General features: G+C 41.6%; 1 long non-coding RNA gene across 1 annotated transcript; it reads left to right on the plus strand.

Annotated features, from left to right (window-relative positions):
• Positions 1-13410: 13410 nt before the first annotated feature.
• On the plus strand, positions 13411-24951 carry LOC110017564. The gene is made up of 3 exons (XR_002292993.1): positions 13411-13447; positions 20322-20391; positions 24811-24951. It is a non-coding gene; the product is annotated as an uncharacterized LOC110017564 (long non-coding RNA).
• Positions 24952-26124: the final 1173 nt, after the last annotated feature.

A 26124-nucleotide genomic window follows, 5' to 3' on the forward strand; every position in this document is an offset into this window, starting at 1 on the left:
CTCCATGGAAATCACCCATCCCTTATCCTCATATGAGACATACTATAGAAATGTCATAAATATTGGTGGGGCCTATAGACATGTTGTACACCATATAACACATATGAGCGCTCGTAATTCTCGCATTTATATTCATAAATGTGATTTTGTGTTTAAAATATGACTCATAAAGCCTGATATATGGAAATTGGAGGATCATTTGTGATTCCTGAATTAAATATCGTATAGATCACATGGTTTATGTCCTTTTCTCCGCTTGCCTAGAAAAGGAAGCCTTGACCATGCAGGTAATTTACAGTGTTATGGGATGAGTGCAAAACATGCTGTAAATAAATAAGGCTCGACCCATTTCATTTTGGAACAATGGGGAGGATGGCTTCGCCTACTGCCACCCCCCCTCTATCTTCATCCCAATATGCCCCACCCTGCTGCCCCATTGTAACAGTCCCTTCACTCAGTGCATCTGTATATCACCCAGAGAAGAGGGGACTGCAAATGGGGCAGCAAGCGACACTATGCAGTCCATTTGCTAATTTCAATATGGTGTCCGTCTGCGAAAGTGTGGCCTTGGGCATGGCAGCAGCCGCTGCTTGGTTCGCCAGCGTCCCCCCCCTCACTGTCCCTTTGACCTTGTACTCAATCACAAACAGGCCTATTGACATTCTAAGAAACTGCACAAATCACATCTGCGCCCTTAGCTTGGGGAACAACTCTGCTGGAAAAATAAGTGAGATAAATGTAATCATGCATAATTACGAATGGGCAATCACAATGTTATGCACACCAAGTGCCTTTTGCCCGAGTCAGTTAGGGATTGGTGTGTCGCAGGAGGACTCCTCCAATTATTTCTGTGAGGTATAAGCAGTCATTTTAGGACACTTTTCAGCATAATTAACACTCCATGGCTTGGCTATTGGACATCCGTAACTTATAGCTGCATTTGAATTGCAGCAATTTGCTCAATAATGTTCTGCACTGTTATTGCTATAATCATTGCCCAGCTGTACAGGGGAATGTCAAATTGGAATAAAACTGCATTTTCTTTCATGCAACTCTTCCATTTGTTCAGCTTTTCCTTTAGAACCTTTCAGAAATGGCTAAATTAAAAAAAAGGAAACAACAACACAATTTTGCATAAAAACCTCTATATCAATGAAGCACGATTAAAGCAGCTCTCGTGAAATATTTTATGGCTGCCCCAGTTTGCACACATCCAGAGCCCCCTAACAAATCTGGTTTGTCTCTCATCTTCTCTGCACGTCTTGTCTGTGTGCATCGGAGTGTGTGTGTGATAGGTGTTAGAGCAGGGGCACGGGGACTATTACACAATCCTCTCCATGCATTATTGTAATTAGGTTTCCCAGGATGGCTCAATTAAGTCATATCGCTCTGGGGACCCGATGGTTTGTGGTTTGACACTCACTCACAAGGGGTTCGGTGTGTTAAGTAAGGCACAGAAACACAACCAGAATGGACACAAAGTCAGACAAAAAAAAAAGTTTGCTTTGGCTTTTAAAACTGTCTCCTTGTTTGCTCTCACAGTGCGAAGGTTAAAAGTGAAGCTCAACTGTTGCAGAGTGGACTGCTCAGTGAGCAGCAGCTTTGAAATGTAATGTAATGCATTTTGTAATGAGAAGAGCTTCATCTATAGACCACCTGTTGAACTGCATTTCTGGAAAAATCCTAATCTGATTCACAGGAAATCCTCAAGGGTGGCCAGTAATTCCAAAGGTCCTGGTTCCGAGTTGCCGCAGGATAAATCTGATGGACACTCGGCATCACTGTAGAGGTCAGCTTTAAGGGTCTGTCCTGGCTCTCTGTGATTATTTATTTGTATGAATGGCAACAAACATGAATATGTTTGGAGCAGCGGCATGTCATGTGTGGTGACAAACAAAGGAAGATTCAGCACTTTTCATGATATGTGGTTACATTACTGGTTTCAAGGCTGGCGCCGAGTTTAAATGCTTCAGTAACATTTCCTTTTATTTATATCCACAGTCCTTGGCAGAAATGAATGAGTTGAGACAAGTGCGCGGGGCCGATGTTACGAACAATTTCTTCCTGACATCGGGAAACGAGTATGCACAAGACATTCAGCTCTTTCACTGCCAGTGGCTGACAGGCCGTCCCAGCCTGGCAGCAGGAGGCCTCTTAAAAAGATTCAATGTCTGCATCAACGTGAAAGTCGTTGTGTCATTATCTTAAATCTTAACTATCCAGCAGGATGGAAGTGTGAGAGACAACCATATCTGTCAGGGGTCGGCAGGAGGTGTTTTATTCTCTGTGTACAGTGAACGCTCCTCTCACACGGTGAGATTAGCCGTCTCAGGCAAGAAAGTCACTCCACAAGGGTCATGCTGCACTCTGTCTTCAATTTACTGCCACTTTTAATATTCTGTCATGTTACAATTTTTATTGCCTGCCTTTATGGCCACATCCTTATGTCCTGTGCTTATGAACTTTTCTATGCAAATGACTCACTTGAATCAAAGATGGAGTCATGTGGTCTTGGCTTTTTTGGCTACAAAGACATCAGTGAACACTTTTTATTTGGCAGACACTATGTGTGTGTAGGGCCAACTGGATCGTAGGGGGCAGCTGGTTAGGCAAAAGAAGTGAAGAAACACTCCCAGGTACCTGTAATTTAAAAAGGCATCACCGACATCGTAAAGCAACGACCCAGTCTTGTCTTTTTCTCTGCAGCACAGCACATTGAATCACGAGGGGCTGGTTTCTCTGAGCTCAACATTTGTTCCAGCCTCACCTCCCTGCATTTTCACACTCGTTTTGCTCTCTGACAGCTTGCCTCAGTCTTGTTTTCCTCTCCTTTGAGGCCTGACATTGCAGCAGTCGGGTTTCAGAAAAGACAATAACAGGATGCTGTCCTGTGGAGACTGTGAACCTGACCAGTGGGCATTGAGGGTGAACTTCTGTCTTAGTGCCAGAACAAATCAATATTGATGTTTAGATGCAAACGTCTTGGTTTCTGACGCTTTTTTTCGCCCCAATGCGAATACTTGATGATTTGATTGGGAAAGATGCACAGAGGAGCGACCTGGGCAGGTGATGTGTGGATGAGGAAGAGGCCACTGAGTGCTCAAGAATGGCCCTAATGAGGGAGGTAAATGAAGACATAAAGAGGAAATGGGTACACTTTTCACTTTAGTCTGACATAGTGTTGCTGCCCCTCAAAGCCCTTGAGGGGGCATTTGTAGAGGGTGGGACCATACTTCAAATCTCCCTCCTTCTCATGCTAATTGTTGAGGATATTGACCTTGGCAGGGAGAGGAAAATGGGGGACAGAAGAGAAACCAGGTGAGGTGGATCTCAGTTCACACACACACATCCATCCTCTGCATTCTTTAGGATTTCTAGAAACTTTGAGGTAAAAAATGTCAAACAGAGAGGAACAATCGATGATGTATCAGTAGATGTGGCACACGAACAGTTGAAATCAATGGCTTCAACTTCTGGCCTAATTTTCATTGATCTGGAGCACCAACTGTTATCGGATCTACAGGCAGAAGGTAGGGGTCTCACACGCAAACATTGCCATCGCCAAGCCTGTGTCCTGATCCCCAATCCATGCGGTATGAGTTCACCATCCTGTTCTTCCTCAAGCCCCACTCAATGAGTGTCGATAAGCTGGATTGGTGTAGTGACAGGGAGCATTGAAGGAGTCGATGCCGGCAGCAAGAGGCTGCTTTGTTTTAGAAATTATGGCTTAAAACATGGGCTTGCCCCCACTTTAAATAACAACCTTTCATCAAAAGCATTAGATAAAAATAACACTCTTTGTCTGTTTTTGTCTGAATTTGTCTGTTTTATTTCCTAATCTTCTCAAGGAAAAACCAAACAGAAAAATAGCTTTTATTATCAAAAGGTGGTCAAAAATAATAATGAAGTTTAATTTATTACAGTAGTTTGAAACGCAGTCATATCAAGTTTCAAACAGCATCTTCTTAATGTAAAGCCTAAAAAATAGATCTAACCCAACAACTTTAGTCAGTCCTTGAGTAATTTAGCAAATTAAATTATTTCTAAATGCTATTTTTCTTAAAAAAAATAACAATGTTAAAATATAAGTGTCCTATATGGTTTATTTACAGTTGCTTTTCTGCCTTGTTTTGATAATGAACAGTACAATCCAAGATCGTGGATTTCACTGCCTAAATTTACGTATTTTAGGCCAAAAGAAAAAAAAAATCTAAATTCTGAAAAAAATCTATTTTTTTAATGTAAAGTCCCTTCTACTTAAGAAAAGACCCCAGCCAGAACACAGACTGCTCACGCTTCTGCGCTCAGGCCAGAGGTACAGCAGTGTGAAAAACTGTCGTTCCCACAGCTATCAGACTGACAGAGCAGCTGACAAAACTCCTATTTATGCAATCACTTTGTTACGCCACACTCCACCTCTGTTAAACTACGCCTTGCACATTAATTTTTTCTTATTGCACAGAATGCACATCAGACACATAGCAATACCAGATCACTGTCAAATTATTGCATTTTAAATCAATTTATGCTTTTATTCTATTTTTCATTTGAACTTATTGCATTTTTTCTAACTTTTTGTTTTTGTTTTACTTACTACATTTATTGCCTCTAGTTTTGTGCATTAATTTACATGTATGGGTACAGGGTGGACAACAAAGAATTTCCTTGCAACTAGGCTTCCCTGTTGCCAATGACAATAAACCCTTTAAATCTTGAATATTTTAATATATGTTTTTTTAGGATACTTAAGCCTACGTGAGGGAAAAAGTAAAGGCTTTTTCTAAAATTGGTAAATGAATTTAAAGGATTAGGTACTGAAGTGGCTTTTCTGATCTATTTTGTTTAGAAGACCTTTTAGTCTATTATGCATTAAAGCTTTTTTTTCCAGTAAATTTTGGAGCACTAAACTATTTTATGTTTCCTTTCCATCTTATTTATAACCAGTCTAATGATGTTTTAAAATGCTACAATAAAAATAATTATCTACGAAGTTCATTTTAAGTCAATCATGTCACGTTACTGATAGTTGACATTTTACATCTGACTTACATCTAAAACAAAATATAGAATGCACAGAGAAATCTGGGATGCAGAAACAACTGACAGGAATGATGCAATTTTTCCACTAAGTGTGTTTTTGTAAACAATAAAGTTTCCATGAATCCTGCAATACACTCAGCACATTAAAATGTGAGTGGGAAGGACAGTAAAAGAGGTGTGTTTTGTTAATGGATCATTTCTTGCATCAATATTTAGCATTAAAGTCGGTTCCTTCATGGCTTTGACCACTTGGTGTACTGTGTGACTGCAAACAAAAGGCTTTTTACAACAAAGCCCTCCTCCTCTTCTGTGACAAGCTTTTTATGGCGTGACAGTTGCACTATACCTCTGCAATTACTTTTCAATTAGCACGATGAACATTTCCAACACTGCAGTGCAATTATTTTATAGCCCAGTGTCTTAGCCCATTAATGGTGCTACCAACAGCACGGGAAGTGATAAACCATCTGGCTGGGCTCCCAAAGAGATAGAGCACACTTAATGGAGTGAAAAAGTAAAAGCAATTAATGTCACATTAATATAATGATAATAATGTCTTCTCTTGCAGCTCTGGCAGGCAGAGCGGGGAGACTGGTATGTGGGGACTATAGTGTGGACCGCTAAGCCGGAGAAAAGATAGTCTGCTGGGACTGTGCATAGCCCCAACAGCCCCAAACAGGAGAAAGAAAAAAAGTAAGACAAGGAAAAAGTCTTCATCAAGGGGGAAGAAAAAACACACCTGCAAGAACTGAACGGTCGGTTGTTTTTTTAGGTTAAAATCCATAAAATATATCACTTGGGCCATTTTTGATCAGAAATTGACTTAGTTCAGTGTGTGCTCACATGTGTCTGCAAATGCAAGTATGTATATGTATGTGGTGTAGCGGCTTAAATGAATCCGCCTGCCTGTGTGCGCGAGGCGACAATGCTGCACGCTTGAATTTTCAGTGCACAAGTGTCTATGTGTGCACGTGGCAGTGTCTGTCTCACCAGTAGCTCCCCTGTCCTATCTCCTGACCCCTCTGTGTTCCCACTGCCCTGCTCTGTTTGTGTTAATTCCTCTACATCTCCAGGGTGGCTTACATTAGAATATCTTAACCACTGGGCTGCATTAGCATAGCGTGATGGATGCCGCTGAATCTCCATGCCAGATAATGTCCACATTTTGCATTTTAAACTAAGCCACGCCATGGACGTGCAATCCATTTTCACAAGGGGAAATTAGGTCCTGGTGGGAGAGCGCCTGGCACTCTGTCATCCCCAGCAAAGCTCCCAGGTCTGGTTTTATGACACCTCCGGGGGCACCATACAGAGACAGGTTGAGGGGTCATTGTCTGCTGTGGTCAGCTGTGATGCCACATAAGCACAAAGTAAACTTGGATGTCAGTTTGTTTCACTTGTTTTCTAAAAACTTGGCGATGGAGCCCTTCTGCAGCTACAGGTCCACTTTATGAAGTTGCTTCCAACTGTAAAAATAATCATGCATGCTTTTTTTTTATCCTTCCAGCTTAGCAGATGACTTGGTAGTGTCTATGTTTCCATGCCTCCCGACTGCTTTGGCTGTTGGGGAAGTGTTGATTTCCGTTACAAGACTGTCTCGGCCCCCGGCAGTTGATCAATAGGAATAAATCAGCGTGCTCCTTTACGAGACGTGATGTAGTTGTACATTAATAAGCCTCTTTATGAGATAAGATCTAAACACTCAAGCTTGCATCATACACTCAGACATGCTCGTATGCACTGCCAGACCTGGATGTTTATTATGCAGCACAATGACAGTATATCTGTATATTTCACCAGAGGTGGGATACTTCCTTTTTCCATCCCCTCAGATGATAATGATTTGATCATTAAATCTGATTGTGTTGTGAAATAAATGTTTTTTTCTCTAATCTAAACAATAATGCATGAAATGATCTGTTCCTTGAAATGTGGTCCCCCTCTTTTTCCATGAAAGGCATTACTTTGCAGGCTTGTAATTTTGTAATGTTCCGCTAATTACGTTTGGCTAATTATGAATCTTTTATGTGGCTTTTAAGGCCGGGAATTTAACCTCCTATTACAATTTCAAGCCTCGGCTTTGCTTCGTTGATCATAATTGGATACCAAGGCCTCTGTTTCTGTTTATTTTCTAATTAAATATTAGCTTTAACCGTGCTAAGGTGAGGGGGAAGTTAATTAAACTGTTTCACCCCTAGTCTAAGAACTTTAATTAGATGCTTGGACGCTGTTGTTGTTCTTTTTTTTTTTTGTGTGGTTTCAGAAAACCGGGCAGGATGCTTTCAACACCAAGCTCATTGACCGGGCTCCAATTACATCCTCCTTTAAGTAGTGGATTGATTGGGCAGTGGTGTGGGCTGTCTTTACAAGCTAAGTGCTTCTGAACAGAGCTGCTGCACATACGTCCCCTCACTCCCGAGCCTCATATAGAAACTTCAATGTAAGGGAGTGTGTGAGAAACAGCAGAGATAATTTAACAAGGAGAACTTGAGTAAAAAAGGAGCAGTGGATGTCTCAACACAGAGAAAAAGTGTGCAGGAAGCAGCGTGTGTGCTTGGGTAGGTGTGTGTGTGTTGGGGATGGAGGGATGGGAAAGCAAAGTGCCACCGCGCTCTTGTTCTCTTTCTCCGCAGATGATGGATAGCAACAGTAGGGAGAACAAAACCAAGCATTTCTCATGCTGTCACCACAATGAAACAGGGACATAACAGGATTTGGTCACAATGAGAGCGGAGCACTTCAGAGAGATGCCTGGCCATCATGCCACTTCTACTGGAAGTCAAAGACTCCATCCATCACACATAACGTCCCTTTAGCGTTTGACTGGGGCAGGTGCTGCTGCTTTCTGTGGGTTTTCCCATTCCAGCTCCCAACATGTGTGATGAATTTATTTTACAGCCCATTGTTTGGTTGTTGTTGTTTTTCTAGTAATCCTGTAGCTTATGGAAGTAGGTAAACTGCACTTGATGCAATTTGAAAGAAAGCAAATGAAGAGTTTTAAGAATAAATATCACATTTATCAAAACTATCAAAGCCATTATTCATGTGTTGTCTTTGTCTTGAACACGTTTTCTGTAAAAGTAGACCAGTGCAATTTGCACAACAATGCTTGGGAACTTCAGTTTAGAGTTAGACTTACCATTTTTCATGACAACTATCTTGTACACGATGGCCAGATTATGGAAATTCAGTCTTTTTTTGAGACAAAGAGCTCCCCCTTGTCCCTCAAAAACTTTTCTTGATTCAGCATTCTGGCCCCTGCAAAGGCCCAGCAACTTGGATTCCTTTTTTGCCCTGGTTTCCCTTGGCAATATCCTACTGTTGTATGGAGCCCTGGACATGACATTACAATTGCATGTCTTTAACAGTACAAGAATGGACTGCTCATCCTCTTGTTAATCAAGAGATCAGAAAGAACCCAAAATAGATTAAATTTACCATGAAATCTACCTGATCTGTAATCATTGACTGTGTATGAGAACTGGACTGAGTTCATGTCAATGACTTACTGGCATATGTTAAAACATACTGTTTTTCTCACTGTCCAGCTTAATGCTCAAATGAATACAAGAGCTGAAGCTATTGTCATCTGAAAAGCTGATGACTTCATCCCAAAATTATTTAAATAAGCAGATGAATGGAGCTTTAGTAAAATCATTTTGTATGTTTTCCTTTAAAGTTTAATTTCATATAGTAAAAGTGGTTCTTGCAATAGATAAGATAAAATAAAATCTTACTCTTTCAGCAAAGCTTTAGTTTTCAACATGAAATAATTTCTGTGTTTTAAAGCAAATGACAGCTTTTTATTAGTTTTGCTTGCTCTTGCTGGCTGGCCTTTTGTTGTAGAAACCCATCAAGGAGTATAAAATGCATTCCACCCTCTCATCCTGTGTCCTGAGTTAAAGGGATGGTCTCTATCTATAATAGTGTGCTGTGTTCCTGCCTGTAACATGAAGCCCCCCAGTCACACTTGGACACTGGGGGAGGAGAGGATCGGAAGTGGGGTTTTTGATTTGTTGATTTTGTGTGACTGTTTAATGCTCCTGCATGCTATAATGTGAATTGTGGGATGGGGGAAGGGGGGGGGGGGCTGCAAAATGAAGGGACTGTATTGTTGCGTTTTCAAAATTAAAAGTTGTAGCCTATTAGTCTGTGTTTGGTAGTCGAGCATGCGCCTGTGCCAAGCATGGATACTAATAGAAAAAGATGTGTGGAAGTGTATGATTTATGGTTGCACGCAGGCAGGGGTGGAATAATTTGGTGCAGAACGGGTACTTACTGAACGGCAACAACTCGGCTACTTATCCGTACTTTCTGGTGATAAATTAGCTCTTGTTTAAAGTAGCTGCAGACCCATTTTTCATTTTGATTACTGCACTTGATATCTCTTTCTTTCTTACTCTCTCTTTGTCAGCAGTGGTCCTTAGCATTTTTGTATATATGGTATATGGTGGACGCATGTGTATTTAGCCCAGTGCTCCTTAACCCCTCAGTGACCAGGTGCTGCAGTACACTCATGTGTAAAAACAAGCTAACATTGGTAATTGTGTGGAGATGGGATGTGGCTGGAATGACACGGCTTTTCTCATTGACCGTGATCTGTCCTGGTGCCAGCTGGATGCAGGGCTCCTGTCAATCAGGTGTCGACCCCTGCTGAGACCTTTTTCCCCTCCGACAAGGTTCCCATTGATCCTTCCGTCACCCCTCTGACAGGAGGCAGCTTCAGTGGTGAAAATAAGCCAATGAAATATTAAGTTATAAGTCAGTTTCCACTCAATAAACAAAACCAAACGGGGAATCTTGGGCCAAAGTCCCCACAGCAGTTCGTTGGTAGCCAGGGGGACATGTGATTGAGGTCTGTGTGTCACCCCAAACACCCGCAGGCAGCGCCTAAGCCACCTTCCCTGCTCCTTGACAAGGGCTATCTCACTGAATTGGCTGCCAAGTCCTGCCGCACTGGCTGGCAGCAGCTCTTCCTGCCCTGCGTTTGGATCTGCCACACGTGTCAGTGCCCAGGCAGAGCTGGACACTCTACAAACGGCATAAATTAAACATATGAGGGCTGTAATGAGAAAACAGCTGCAGAGCCAACAGAGTTCAGCGTCCACTAATTCACAGAGACTGAAAGAAAGGGAGTCCATCACAATTACAGAGGAAGGCTGCAGATCCAACAGCTCCACCTTTAGTTATTACTGAGCGCTGCAGTGTAAAACACATCTGCCTTGGTCTTAAGTCCTAAACACCTTTCTTGAATTTTCAAATCACTGGCCCTGGGGTTGAAAGGGTTGGACAGCTTGGCAGGTGTCAGTGGTTATCTTGGCTATTCTTCAATGGACAAAACAACTGAGGAGGTGGAGCTGAGCTGCTGTCAGCACCCCTCCCTATTAGTCCTGGAGGGGCAGTAGGGGGCAGCTCAGAAAGAAGGCCTTTCTCCTGTAGGGCTGCATCTCCAGGGCCTGCTCCTCCAGCCCCCTCTCCACTCCCTGCCGGTCTTGAGCTTCTGACTGACAGCTATCTTCCAGCTGCGGGACGTGCGCTCCAGCAAGCGAGTGCTGATAAAATGTTAATGTAATTAACAGATAATGGCCATTGTTTTTAGCTGTCAATAGTTGGACTGCAAAGGGATAAAGGATTGGAGCTGCACAAAGTCACATTCAGATATCTGTCAACCATTATAGAATTCAATTATTTCAGTAACTCTATGCCCACTTCTCTGCGCGTCTAACCTCCACACCAGCATCACTGATGCACATCAGACTGACTTCATGTGGACAGGATTTCAGTTGAGGGGTTACATTAATGAAAGGGTTTCTGCAACAAACTTTTTCCCATTCAGTTCAATCTTTCTGCTTGCAGTCTTTTAGATCATAAATCATGTATTTGAAAAACATGCCAAAGGGCTTTTCTATGCGTGGACACAAACAAAACACGCCGACCTGCTACAAGACAAATGTATTTATTTGTAACCCAAAACACAACAGCTATCAGGACATGGTCAGTGCCGCTTTAGACATGTCCTACCTGACTACTCTGCTGTTTTAATAAGTGTCGAGCCCAAACAAGATTAGGTTCTTTCCAGTTTACGAAATGTCAGTGAAGGCGGCGCTATCACTCATAATAAATGGGCTTATGCAAACTGCAGGGGTTTTGCCATGCAAGAGCTTGTTTGGTGTGCACCGCAGTGATGCTGATGCTGATATGCAATTATTCAAAAGAGTATCAAAGTTCAGGTGTGAGTCCACCAGCGTGCTGCAGCAGTGGGGGTTGCTCTGAGCAGGTACAGATTACCAAAGAATATTCCATGAATAAAAAGGCAAATAAAAAAAAAAACTCAACTTGTGACGATAAGGGGGAACCTGAGCGTATGATAAAATGCATTCTGTAATGGATGGTTCCTCTCTTATTCATATTTTGTTTGTGGTCCAGCTCTGTTACTGATGTGAGTGATAATTCTTTAGTCCTACCTTTAGCTGAATTTACTCATAGCGATGTAACTTTGATTTGTCCATCTCCAGTGTTTGTGCTGCAGCTCTCTAATTAACCCAGTTTGTATGTGCTAATGACACCTAATTATCATTTGTGGAACAAGATTGCTCATATTGCTATAATGAAAGCAACTCCTTTCAAATGTTGCACTGCTTAGAAGAGGCGCTCTTTTGTTATTGACAAAGTGTTTACGCAATCAAATCTAATTGGTGTGTTAATTAAATCAGAAATACCATTTTGCTAAATAAAGACACTGAGGAGTGGGAGTATAAAGCCGAGACTGCAAGCTTAAACACCCCTTTTAATCGGGAATGGAAGAAACCCCAGCCTCCTTCATATATCCAACAACATAGCCATAACGTTTGATGGATGCCTTGTTATTTAGCTTTGACATGAATGAATTTAAACAGTGTTGGGCTGGCAGATCCTGCAGGGCCTTCTCTGCTGCCCTAAACCTATTTAAGAATAAATACTTTTAATTGTTTTTTTATATAAAAATGTATCTAAAATTTCTTTAAACTTAATAAAAAGGATGTTCTAGTCATTTTTTTCATGGCACACCTGGATTATCTGCTAAACAAATCTTTTTTTTTTTTTTTAATGCCTCTTGTGTTTTACATGTTTTGCTTTTGCAACCGGGATTGTTCAAAGCTTCTTCAAGTGTGTCAATGTGAACCCCTTTTGTAACTGAAGCTCATCTTTATTTATTGAGATATAACCACTCAGAAAGGATGACAGTGTTGTTCATTATGGTAAACTTTTTATCCGCTCATATCACAGCTAACTTGTGTTGTCAGGTAAATCTGCCTGAGGCCTTCAAATTTGGGAAAACAAGCTGCATTACACTGAAAGCTCAGAGGCAATGAGTGATCAGATCTTAATGCGATGAAAAGCAAGTACTTATATAGCAGTTTGCTACCTTTTTAGAAGGTCCCAAAAACTTTTCAGTCACAGTCCCATTCACCCATGTACACAGAAAATAAGGCCCAATGCTACTTTCACAACGAACGGTATTCACGCGTAAAATTCGCGTTGGACGCCTATCTTTTGACACTAGTCAAATTCACAGTTGGACGCCTGTCCAAAAATATGCTTGACGCCCCAGACGAGTGTGGGAGGAGCTACCAGCCCCGGGGTGGCTAACTGCCCCTTTGTAGAAATTTGTAAAGCAATCTCATGTAAATGAATATATATGCATGTATACATATATGCATTTTTTGATGTCCACTGTTTGAAAACAAAAGAGACAAGTTTGCCATCTCTCCATGGGTGGAGTGTTCCTGCCCCAAGTGGATGAGTTTAAATATCTTGGGGTCTTGTTCACGAGTGAGGGAAGACCAGGGTGTGGATTGACTGGCAGATTTGTGCAGCGTCTGTAGTTGTGCAGTCGCTGAATCAGTCTGTTGTGGTGAAGAGAAGAGGTGAGCCAGAAAGCAAAGCACTCAATTTATGATATTCGTTCCAATACTCACCTATGGTCATGAGCTCTGGGTCATGACCGAAAGAACGAGGTCCCGAATTCAAGCGGCTGAAATGATCTTCCTCCGTAGGGTGGCTGGGCGCTCCCATTAGCTCCCTTTTTCGGCTGGCCTGGGAACACGTCGGGGTCCCCCAGAGGAGCTGGAGGAAGTGGCTGGGCCGAGGGAAGTCTGGGCATCTCTGCTTAGACTGCTGTCCCCATGACCCAGTAAGCGGAAGAAGATGGATGAATGGAGACAAGTTTTTTGCACAACTGTGCAAAATAGTTCACACTGGGAAATAGTTCCTATAATTTCCAATCATCTAGAAGGCAGGAAATTCATTCATTCATTCATTCATTTTCAATTCCGTTTTATCCCTTTCAGGGTCACGGGGCTGCCAGAGCCCCCACTTGCGGGCGAAGGCAGGGGACATCCTGGACAGGTCACCAGTCTGTCGCAAGGTAAGGCAGGAAATATATATATTTTTTGCCTTCACTTATATGTTCAAACCATTGTCTGATTTTGTCATGTGGTTCTTTGTAAATGTCCTCACATTGTTTGAAGTTTTCTTCTTTAAAAAAATAAATTACAATATGCTTCATATTCAAATTTTCTTAAATGATTCATCTGTAAAGACAATCACTTAAATTAGAGCAGAGTTTTTTTGATAAGTGCTGCCCAGTAAGCAATCGTTCACTGCTCCTCTCACCTTCCTCTGCGTTAGCAAGATGATCCATTTCTCTTCTCCATCTTTACGTTCTTTTCCACCTCCTCGTCTCAATCTCATTTCATACCCCAGTCATAATGTCTCTCCCCCTTCTCCCATCCTGCTCTGGATGGAACAGGACCCATTGGCCTTGATTAATCTGCTGCATTTGACTTAATGAGAGGTCATTCACATATCTGATCACGATGGCTGCAGGAATCGATGATAGATGGCCACTTGGCAGTAGTACTGAGGTATTGCAGGAGAAAAAAGAAAAAACAATGGGTTCTGTTAAGACTTTATAAGACATTCCCTCTCTGCGCCATGCAGCCGAGTGTGTTGTATTACTGTGTGTAAAATATCTCTGTCCAAGCTTTAAAAGTGTCTGCGATCTCTTTGTTATATTCCTGTGGTATTGTAGGCAATGCCTTTGAGCCAAGTGTCCACAGCGATCTATTTAGATTCTTAGCGCAACTCTCAGGAGTTATGCGAGGTGAGAGTTGTGACTGAAATGTGTGTTTGTGTGTGTTAAGACCACTCACACAATAGGTCATTCAATAATATAGCTCTGTGATACACACATCCACAAAGAGAGGAGACACGTATGGCAGGTATTGGCACACACACAGAAAAACCTTCAGTTAGGAGATTATGAATTGATTTCTTCTGGTCTGTAAAGCCCATGTCTTCCTCGCTGAATGCAGTAATGTGTCCACTTGACCTTTCTTGGTGGGCTCTTTTCTGGTGAATTACTCCTAAGTGTTTGGACCTGGCCTTTTCAGCCCCATGGGTGTCCTCCATCTGCGGTGTGGTCTGGCTGGCAGACTTCTGCGTGCGGACGTAGATGTACACACACATCAGTGTTTGTGCAAGCTGCTGATATGCAGGATTACAGAATATCAAAGACTTTTCATTTTCTAAAGCCATGCTAATAAATGTAAAGTTAACCCCTTGACACCTGAATCGCATACATGGATCTATTTGTCTGCAAGTGGAGGCATTGGAATGAAGCGGAGCAGGGAGCTTGTAGCGTGCCGTCATAGGTCATACGTTGATGCTACGAGCTTTTCACAATGGCATTTCTTTGTCCGCTCTTGATTCACAACAATTTGACAAAGAAATATTCAGAAATGCAATTTAAGCTTAATTTTCTTTATATATGTCCTCCATCATAAGGAAAATACCACAAGAACATGTTAAAAACACCATTTTCATTGGAATGGGTCCTTTAGGCAACTGGGTGTACAACATTTGTTCCCTGCTTTTCAACCGTCTTGTTGAGGATCAAGGAACGAAGACTTGGGCACTACTTCTGAGTGCTTTTAGCAGTAGATTTGAACCAACAGTTAGGCCAGACACTACTCCTACTTGACGACTAAGCTGATGTATGTATTTATTGCTCAGGTGTGTAATATTTTTAGACCTGCCGTTCAGGCTAATAGAAGACAGGAAGTTGCATGTGAGCGCTGGTTGACATTTTACTTCACTGACCTACACCGTGTTGGCTGCCTTTTAAACTGGAATGTTTCTATAGTTCTACACAGCATACCTATTACATTATGCAGCAGGAGACATGTGTATGGAGAATTTGCTGCCACAGAATTTTCTGGTCTTTGTCCAAGTGCCATCTCAGGTCTGAACTCTGTAGCAGCCATGCGATGGTCAGTGACATGAAGGTCCCGGGCATCTGAACCAGCATCTGTTGTGGATAGGAGCTGCACAGCGGCCGCCCTGTCCTCACTGTTGGCCTGACACCATGGTGCACCGTCCACTGTCTGTCACACTCAGCGCTATGCAAAGTTAATTGTGAACTAGAGTGGCACGTTGGGGCCCTCTTGCTAAGCAGCCCCTAATGACAGGCAGAGAGACAGCTACACATGTTCACTGGCCCTCCCTCTGGAAAAGGCTACAGATAGCGCTCCGGCACAGACACTGACCTGTCACTGCGCTGTCAGCAACCAGCCTGTCAGCCGTGCAGCCCAGCGTACAGCCTAGCTATATCCCAGGTGCTCGCCTGACAATCTCCACACCATGTTCTGTCGACTTCTCTGCCAAGCCTGCTGCTACCAAGATTCATTAAGGCTTTATTCAAAGTGGCATTGGCCACTTCATTATGAACACAGCTCAGTAAGTCTGTGATGTTTGCAAACAGCGCGTTTATCCGTTCACATTTTTCAACAGTTGATGCTATTCAGCCAACATGTTCTGTTGCAGAACTTTGAGAAAGCTCTGACTGCTCTGTTCCACCCTGTTTCCCCTGTTAAGATGACTCTTGAGGTGTGCGTTTTGTTCTCACGAAGGATTCTCTCGATAGTGAAATGGAACTCAGGACAGACGTATGGAACACATGTGCTAATATCTCCTCATAGGAGCCCAAATGAGCCATTACAGCAGCTAATCTGACAGGCACTCGGCATTCAGTTCCCCATCTGCCAGTCGCACTGCTGAGAGCCACAGTTTGTTCCTCCTGACTGCAGAACTGGATGAGACAGATGGAAAATACTTTACTTTAGAAAGAAAGCTACTGACCATGAAAGCAAAGAGATGCGTGGAGGAAGAGGACAACATGGAGAATCATGGCACCACAGGTGAACCATGTTCGGACAAATCCATGTAGGACCTTTAGGTAATAACCTGTTGTTAACATGTTGATGGACATACAATTTTAGGTCCACTACTACTGCTTCCATCCAGTTTTTTCACCAAACCATTGGAGATTAGGAAGAGAAAATAAATACAGAACAAAGGGGTAATGCAAGAGGCCTTCTACCTCATGGGGAAGAAGACATTTAACATTAATGGTATCCGTTAACATCTCCTTAACCCCAATCCCCTTTTGGAGCCCCTCCTACCTCTTCTTTCCCCCCAGCAGCCAACCGCAACCTACTCCCAACCGCACCATGGCCCCGCCAACCCCCACTACCTTCAGGCGTTGCTCCCCGGAGGCCTGTTTGTTTCCCTGCCAGGGGCACAGGCGGCAGAACACTGATGAGGTGCTCAGGCCACCGTGAAATGCGCCATAACCTGCCAGCGAAGGGGCCTGGTGACATTGCCGTATTTACTTTTTAATCTGGCCGCCTTAATACATGCGATAAAAACTTTGTCACATTAGATGGTGACAGATGGGCCCGGAGATGTTATTACTGGTTGAGGGTGTGTGTGTGAGGGATGGGGAGGGGGTGCATGCTGGGGCAGGGAGTCTGCGGGAGCAGGCAAAAGCTGGGGAGCAAAAGGGGGGTAAGAGGGAGAGATGCAATGCCCCCAATCACGATAATTTTTCATCACCCCAATTACATTGTTGAGTGCGTCTCGGCGGTGGCATGTGCACACCCAGCCCCGCTGCTGGGAAAAGAGCAAAGCATAGAGACATAAATAAAGATAAAACGAGGTGCCCTAGGTCTTCTATCCTGCTGACTATTCCTCTGCCATCTCTCCAAACTGATGGAGGCCCTGTTTAAATGAAGGCTAAATCTTATTTAGATAAGAGAACTGAACTGCTGCCCGGGATGAGAACATCATTGTTTGTTACTGATGGCTGGAAAGGTTGGGAGAAAGAGGGGGGAAGTTGAGGGGCAGTGGCTAGTCTTTGCATGTTCTTAGACCATAAGCGAGATTGAATGTTGTTTTTGTGTTCGCAGCAGCGCAAGCAAAGAAGCATATCTGCCTATTTGTCCCAACACAGCTGGACAGGTGGGGTTTTTCTTTTCCAAGTATACATTTGTGAAGTCACTCCACTCTCCAATAAAATTGCCTCATATGATGTATCTGTTGTAGTAACTTCCCTGGATGTGCGTTACATGGAATACAACATCCAAATAGGCAAAAGTTGTTTTTTAAAGGTCTTTAGGGCTTAACATCAACATGTCTGTAGTGCTGTTTGCACAACTCGGTAAACAAATCAGCTGCTTCCATGCCGCACAAGTTTAGCTACTGTTTTCCTTTTTAATTGTTGTGGAAAATTAAATAAAAGTGTTTGTGACATGAATATTGTAGGTAATGAGAGCCTATGAGCAGCTGGGAGGCTATGGGCCTGTGTGCGCATCATTAGGAGCTCAGAGGCTCCCAGGCTCCACGCTAGCGTAAGCCGCTAATGAAAAGAATGTAGTCACAGATCTCATTTTTCAGGCAATTCTTGTGTAAACTGGAGATTTTCCAGTGTATGCACAGTGGAACAAGGGCCCCACATAAATCACACAGACTGGCTGCCTGCAGTCAAAGAAAGAGGGGGTTTCGGCACATGCTAGCCACACAGACATATGCTGCGAGGAAATGGAAATCTGCAATTGCACAGCGAGAGCACTTACACCACCTACACCTGTCCACCCTCCACCCCCCATTTCTGTGTCTTTTAGCTCTCTATCTCTCCAAATTCTGCTGTCCAACTGCCCAACCCCCATCCCTCCACCCCACTCCAACATTTCCCTTTACCCGCAGGCAAACCAACCAGCAACGCCTGTGTGCAAGCCATTGAAATGGGTCATTTTTTAATTAAATACAATATTAATTACTGCGAGCATCATTACCGATATGTGAGATTTGACTAATTAGTATAATAGTTTTGGAGTCACGCTCATTAAATATGAAAATTACAGCAGTAGAAAGGATTGGTTCCGTGATCAATCTTGTATGGACAGAGAGGAAATGATTTAGAGAATGGCTTTTATTGTACAATTACCTCCATTACAACCTGCTAGACATGAATAAAGTGAGTGGGGAATTTGGTCTGTGTTAAAATTTCTCTCAAGTGCTGCCTTCGGGTGATGACTTGAGCACTTAGTCATGTTAGTCAAGACAGCTGCTTGATGCAAAGTCTATGGATTTCTTATGACACCCTGCTCATTGGATTTAACTTACCGTCTTTGGCATTTAAAACTAAATTAAAGTTACGCATCTGAGTGGGCAAAGTTTGATTTCTGCATCTGATTCATCCTTTGGAGGAGTGGTGAGTAGCAGGAGTCATTCTGTGGTTTAACCCCTCCTTGATTCAACGCTCAGTCTTGAGTGGCAAGCAGGAAGTCATTATGCCCAATTTTTTTATCTCTGCATGACAGTACTAGAGATTCAGACCCACAACCTCTTAATCAAAGGACAAGTCTTACAAGTCTTTTCTATATTTTACATTTAAAAAATGTTGACAGTTTTTTCAACATGTGATCAGTGTCATGAGCCAAAGTACAAATACATTGTTTTATTTTGTAAAACTTTACTTTTTTATTTTTTTTTTAGCAAATTCTGCTTTTGCTTAATATATGTTTTGGGCAACTGGTTGCATTCAATTTGAGAGGACAGGAGCCATGGCCAGTCAGAACAACCAATGCTCATTGATTAAAATATAAATAAAGAAATATAAATGGTATCAAAAATAAATAATGAATTGATAATATTGTGTGATTCAAAAACTGTTAGGCTGCATGGTAGTCTGGTGGTTAGCATACTCCCCTCACAACATCCTGGATCAAACCCTGGCAGGGTCCTTTTTGTGTGGAGTTTGCATGTTCTCCCCATGCACACACTGTATTGTACGGTATTGTATTGTATGTGAATATGAGTGTGATTTTGTGGCTCTATGATGGATTGGCAACCGGTCCAGGGTGTACCTCAACTTAACCCAGCAATAGCTGTAGTAGGCTCCAGTAGCCCTGTGACTCCCGAAAGGCATCAGAATTGGATTGATAGATGGAATTCTAAAAATTGTCCCAAACTTTTTTGCAAAAGCAAAATCTTTGTAGCAATCATCTGTAATAAGCAACAAAAAAATGGACAGGAGGGTTTTGTCTTTAACGGGTTGCTTATTGACAGTTTGAACCATTGCCGTTATGATTGTTTATCTGCAATTTTTATCCTCAACCTAGTTAGAGCATGTACTCTGTTCTTTGCGATGTGTTTCAATTCAAGTATAGGTGGAAAATTTAAATAAAGATAAAATATGTCAGCCAAAAGATATCAGAAATTATTTCTAAGGCAGTAAGATATTAGGTACATCTGACGGATTTGATCAGTTTAGCTGCACTGTAATTGTTTCCATGAGGATTTATCTCTAAAGTATCCCCAGATGAACAGTTTCGCTCATTATCCTGATAGACTTGCTCTGAATTTTCAAATTGAAATCTAACTTTGGATGTGTTGTCTCTACAGTTGTGTGTTCTGCTCTGAACTTTTGAAACCAACATTTACAGACAGTCACATTTAAGTTAAGGAAACATATTAAGACTTGAATAATATGCAAATCAGCTACCAGAACAGTAGTAAGTAAAGTATTTTCCATCTGTCTCATCCAAGTGTGATACTCAGACATATACTGGCACATCTGTAATCACCTTGAATTTTGAGTTAAACTGTGGGCATGCCCTTATGCTCAAAAAGTATGGATGGACTCCAGGGTGTTCAGTGGATATGAGCTCCTCTGTTATTTGTATGCATCGGGATCTCTCTCCACTGCTCTGGTAAACACATTACATAGGACCACAGCCAGTACATAAGAGCGAAACAGAGATTCTCTGTGTCCTCACTATGTGTACTGCTAAACACTGAGCTACGGAAATTGGCCCTTTTGCTGGAGTGTGTTTTGTATGTTTAGCATATCAAAGCTGTGAAAATAACCATGTTTGCATTGCCCCTTCTCTTTCCAGGTGGTCTGTCATATCTGGGCCTTCAGACCGGATGGCACAAGTTGTGTGTGTTGATCACTGTGGCATCTGGGTAAGTGGAGCACCCCTGGCACTGCAAGTGTTAGTTTCAACAGAAGTGATGGCAGCTGTCCCTAAACAAACAGCTCCCCCAAATGAATTTCCAATCACACTTGTTTTTGGGAGGGCAATGTAAAATTTTGAACAAAGAAATGCCATCAGGTGCAGTGCGATTCAATCACAAAATCAAGTCATAATCATACTATATTACTAGTTTTTTTTCGATTTTGCACAATTTAAATGTAATGCAACTCTAAAATATTCTCTTAGTCCTAAATCAAAACATTCATAGAACAGAGTATTTTTGTTATTTTTTCTGGTTTCTACCTCAGTGTGGAAAAGCAAGACCAGTGATTGCTTTAAAGTCCCACTCCGATCATCTTTTGATCTTGATTGTGCCGTTTTTAGCCAAAATTAAAAAAAACTTTTACTGGGACATAGTTTCTGCAGAGCAGCAGTAGTTCGTTAGAAATTCGCCTCTGAGTTGAAGGCAGAACTGTTGGTGTGGAGTAAGCCTGCCCTCATTTCCCATCATCCATCTGTTTACACCCTCTCCTGCTAACTTACCGCCCCAGCTCAGTTGAGGAAAACAAAGACGTAAACAGATCTATTTGTCTGCAAAGGGATGCGTCTGCTACAAGGGGTGTTTATTGTCTGCTCCTCATTCAAAAGAATTCAAACAAAGAAATACTCGGATAGGCAAATTTAAGCTGAATTTTCTTTATAGTAGTTTTCCATCATGAGAAAAAGGCTATAAGATAATGTTAAAAATACCCAAAACACCATTTTCCTTAGTCTTTAACCTGTATCTGTCCATTCTTTGCGACCTTGTTCCCTGAATGCATTTGTAGACCTCTTATATGTACCATGAACATTTTCTCCTTTTTGAATATATGCAACAATACTATCTCCAACCACATGAATACTGGCCCTCAATAATATTGTAATGTTAACCTCCAGACTGCATGCCTGATAGCCAATACTTTATCACAGCTTTGCCTTTTTTATGGGTCTGGTGTCTCTTTAAAATGATTGCCCCTGTTTTGATCTGATTAATTTTGTGTGAGCACAAACAATTACTTTTCATCTTTATCTTCACAAGGAATCAGCCTTTTTTATAGGCATCATTTATTACAAGTGGACAGCTACTTGTTTATTAGAATTTCAAGCAGCCTATCGCAGGCAAAATCTCCCGCGGTCTATATTTACATTTCAACTTCAGCTAAACAGCTATGACAAACACACATAGTATAGGGCCGGCCATGGCCGCAATTCATTTTCATATTGCCACCTCACAAGCCAGACGGACCAGACTTAATGCAAAAGTTCCTGACAGGGAGACAGAAGGTGCTGAGCAAGAGGAGGAGGGAGAAAGGAGGGAGGAATTTAATTTTTTTTTCTAAAGAGGTAAGAGTGGGAAGAGAGATGGAAAGAGGAAAAAAAAAAGGCTGGATGGTGACAGCCGGCTGAATTGTATTTGAGCTTTCAGGTGAGTGTCCATCATTCGGGGATAGAGGATGAGTTCACGGCCTCTGAAATCCATCCATGCCAAGGGGTCTTCACAGTGAATATAAATATATGTGTGTGCACGATAACCAGGGCCACTCTTGACAAGCCAACAGCTGTTAATTATGAATTGGCCTGCAGAGAGGGAGACAGGCCAGTGAATATGCAGAGCTGAGGGTGCATGGTGAGCTCATGCAACACGAGTGTCAGACCTTCACTGCACCTACAGTGGCCAGGGTTGACCTGGGTGTCAATCAATAGCACTGGCCTCACAACAGCACAGGAGCTGCTTGGAATGGACCCAAAAAACTCCTGTTTGACTGACAAAGAAAGGAACTTTCAATTTGATGGTAGCAAAAAGAGGTTATCAAAGGTTTTTTTTTTTTATTCTGTAATTTTGAACATTTGCCATCTTAATCTCAGATTTTTTGTGATGCCAGAATAATTTCATGAAATTTCAAAGTACATATAAATGGTGGATTTGATTTTTTTTAGCGACATGAAAGTAAATTTTGTGTTCTTTTAATGAGAAACATCTCATTGGTTTTTGGTACTGGTTTGAAAGCTTGAACTCAATGTCTGTTCATTGTGGATTATGGACATGAGGTTGGACATTTAAATCTACCAAAACAAACATTTAACAGTGGCATTTTGATTCGGGTTTCACTTACACAGTCAGTTAACAAAAGTCAGCATGTGAAGGCACCCAACATACACCTGAAATAAGATGATAATTTTGGTTCCTTTTTTTGATGATTTTCAAAACAAAAGGGATTCTGGATTCTGGAAAAGCGTCACTCTCTGTAATCATAATATTTTTAGATATGGTCGTTCTTTTTTAATGAGTAAAAACGTGATAATACATTGGAATGGATATAAATCGTTCACATGTGTTCTAAAATATTATGCTAAGTACATAAATGAGAAACAGAAATTCCATTTTTTACCCTTTAGCCATGATGTAATTATCTTTCAAAAGTCAAAGAAAGAAGCAAAATAAGAATCAAAACTGGATTTTTCTGACTATGCACTACTCACCATATGGTAAAATGAAAAATAAATTTACTTGACTTGTTAACCTCACTCTGGGACTTTAAATTTGAAGACGTATTTTACATCTAAAGACCCACCTAATTGAAAACGTGTTTATGGTGTTTTGACATATTCTTGTGGCATTTTTCTGATGATGGAGGACATGTATAAAGACAATTAATCTTAAAATTGCCTTTCTAAGGGTTTCTTTCTGGAAGTCATTGTGAATCAGGAGCAGAGGAAAAAAATGCAGTTTGATCATCTTGTAACAGTGATGTAGGTGCTACAGCAGGACCACAAGCTCCCTGCCCACTCCATTCTGATGCATCCACTTGCAGACAAATAGATACATGAACGTCTTTGTTTTCCTCATCTGAGCTGGCATCTGGCGCAAGACCGTATAGCTCTCATATTGCTCGCCATTTTCGTTTCACCGGTAATGGGTTGTGGGTGTGAAGGGCTGTAAGATAGTGGGAGGGTGCGTAAACGAAGGGATTATCAGAAGTCTGGGCAGGCTTACTCAGTGCCAACGGTCCTGCTCACAACACAGAGGCGAATTTCTGATGAACTAATGCCGCTCTGCAGAAACTATGTCCTTTTTTTGATTTTGGCTTAAAAAAAACAGCATAAGTACGATTAACAGACCATTTGGGAGCTGTTTATAGTAGATCAAAATGTATTTGGACTGGGACATTAATTTAACTTAGCAAATATGTTGTACTTCAATTACTGTATTAAATAGATTCAGTTTGTTTCTACTGAAATTTAAAAATACCTTTAGAAACTACGACAGATTGTCAACTGAGCAGAAATGTATTCAAGCAACAATCTGTTATTTTATTTTTTTATTGATGCAACATGCAAATCATTTTATTATTGTGAAAATGTCTCTGAAATAAAAATGAAAAAATATTATAATTAAAAAAAGCTAATTTATAAAGAAATGTTTGTGATTTATTCTGAATCATATTTTTAAATGACTTTTTTTCAGACATGATGTTGAAAAAGTAACCCTTAATCAAGATAAGTTGGAATTAATTTAAAATCTCATGTAGTTTTTCTGAGCTGATTGTGTCTAAATGGCATTTTAGATGAATACAACACAGTTACAGACTCTAAAAATCTGAAGGCACTTTCACACTGAGCTGTTTTGGTCCACTTACAGGTCAATTCCTCAGTCATCTGCATTATTTGGCAAGTGGGTAAGAGACCACAAAAGCTGAGGTAAAAGTATGTGACACACTATGTGTTACAAGTACAAAGTAAAATAAAACAAAGAACAAACAAGCAGGAAAATACTTGGACAATGTATGTAAATATAGCGTAGAAGAGATGTTAAGGTGTTGACAGTTAAGGCCACAGGACAAACTGCAAGACAACATTACTTTGCTCTGAAAAATATCAAAATCTGGACTGTGATCTGATATCGCAAGGAAAAACTAATTAAAAGAAAAAAAATATAAAGCATCATCAGCACATTTTTAATCCTTCAAAAATCCCCATGCAGTCACCATGAAGAGCCTCAGCCTCAGTTATTCACACAAGGACCAGGGTTAACAAGGCCTGCGCCTTTAATGGCAGGAATATCTCTAGCATTTTTAATTAATTTTCCACTCTTAGCAGCTGAATCTGCGTTAATTTCCCCCTCAAGGACTTTTATAAATTTCATCATTAATAAAATCAGACATTCAATTAGTCCCAAAATCCAGATTGCCAACTGTTTCATAACAGTCCTGGTTTGATTTTCCCTTTTTTATTAAAACTGGTGGGGGGAAAAATAAAAAAAGTTTAAACTAATTTCATTAATCTAATTGTCATAACTTCACACCATCTCTTAATTAGTTCAAATTAATATGATTAATCACAATGCTGACAAAAACTCATTCAATTACAGGTTTTCAACGTGGATGTGTTGGAGGTGATAGGGGCATAAAGGATGAGGGCGGGAAGCAGAGCTGGCTGTGAAAGACGGGATTGGTCGTTATTATTCTGATGACTGACAGGTTATCAATCATGCTGCACTTTTAATAAAAGCTGCTGGAACTTCAGTGGAGGGCTTGACTCAGTTGTCTTCTTTTTCGTTTTATTTCTTCAAAATCCTTCTGAACTCTCCTCATTCCTCTGTGAAATATGATCGCTCTTTGAATGACTTAGCTGCACATTTTAATGAAGAGAGTGGTGTGCATAAAAACAAAAATGGACTCATCCATATGTAAATAAAAAGATGGCAGTGCATATGCTCATCTTCGCTACCCCCATTATTGCAGAAAATTGCATACGTTTATGTGCTGGAATGATATCACTTTATTTTCATTTGTCTGAGTTTCCACGGCGGCTGCAGATGAGAATGCCCCCACTTGCCTTCCATATGGATCTGATAAATGCCTGCTGCTTTTTGCTTTCAATCAGGGCCACTGATCCAACAAAGCCGAGGAGCAGAAGCATGTCACCATTTGTCACATGCCATTGGGGCACAAGCCGAGCAGCAGGTACACCCTCGGGTGAGTTGGGCCAGGAGGGACTGCCGCAGCTGCCAGTCTCAGGCAGGTCTCCCCGCTTGTCCAACGCTGCCCCCCTGGGACCAGCCACCCAAATGTACCCATTCAGTTGTCTGGGAGGATGTGATCTGTGATCCATCCATCTGGAAAGAAAGCTGCGTTCACAGAGCTTCTTTGCTTACATCACCCCAAGGAAGGAATCAGATGATCAGTCAACCCATCTGGGGATAGAGATCCCCTTCAGAGTCCTAACAGCACCCCTTCATGCTCTACCTCTGTTGACTGCTCATTCATTGCATTTGATCTATTCCCTTCACTTTGATAGTGAACAGGTGAACTCACCCATCTGAAGCAACCAGGCAGAGTGTTAACCAAACCATGGATAAGCACTGAAGGTCTCTGTTACAAAAGCAGCTTTAGGGTTCTCATCTTTTGCAGAATTGTCATATTTCACAATATTGGATCCATATCTGGTGCATATTTTTGCTGGAGCATGAAGCAAGTAAGTGCCTCCAAACAAAGTGCCTACCACTGGCACTATGATTACAGGCTATTGCACAGGTTGCAGACTCCAGGGGGCAACATATGGAGCTTTTCCCTGCCCTCTCTCCTGGACTTTCTAAACATGTCAGTTGGACATTTTTCATGTGTTTTTCTGCATGAGGGGAGAACTGGAGTATCTGTTGGCTTTTGTGGCCATGCAGTCAATC

Source organism: Oryzias latipes, chromosome 22 (genome assembly GCF_002234675.1).
Source record: "Oryzias latipes chromosome 22, ASM223467v1".
In the NCBI taxonomy this organism is placed as follows: Eukaryota; Metazoa; Chordata; class Actinopteri; order Beloniformes; family Adrianichthyidae; genus Oryzias; species Oryzias latipes.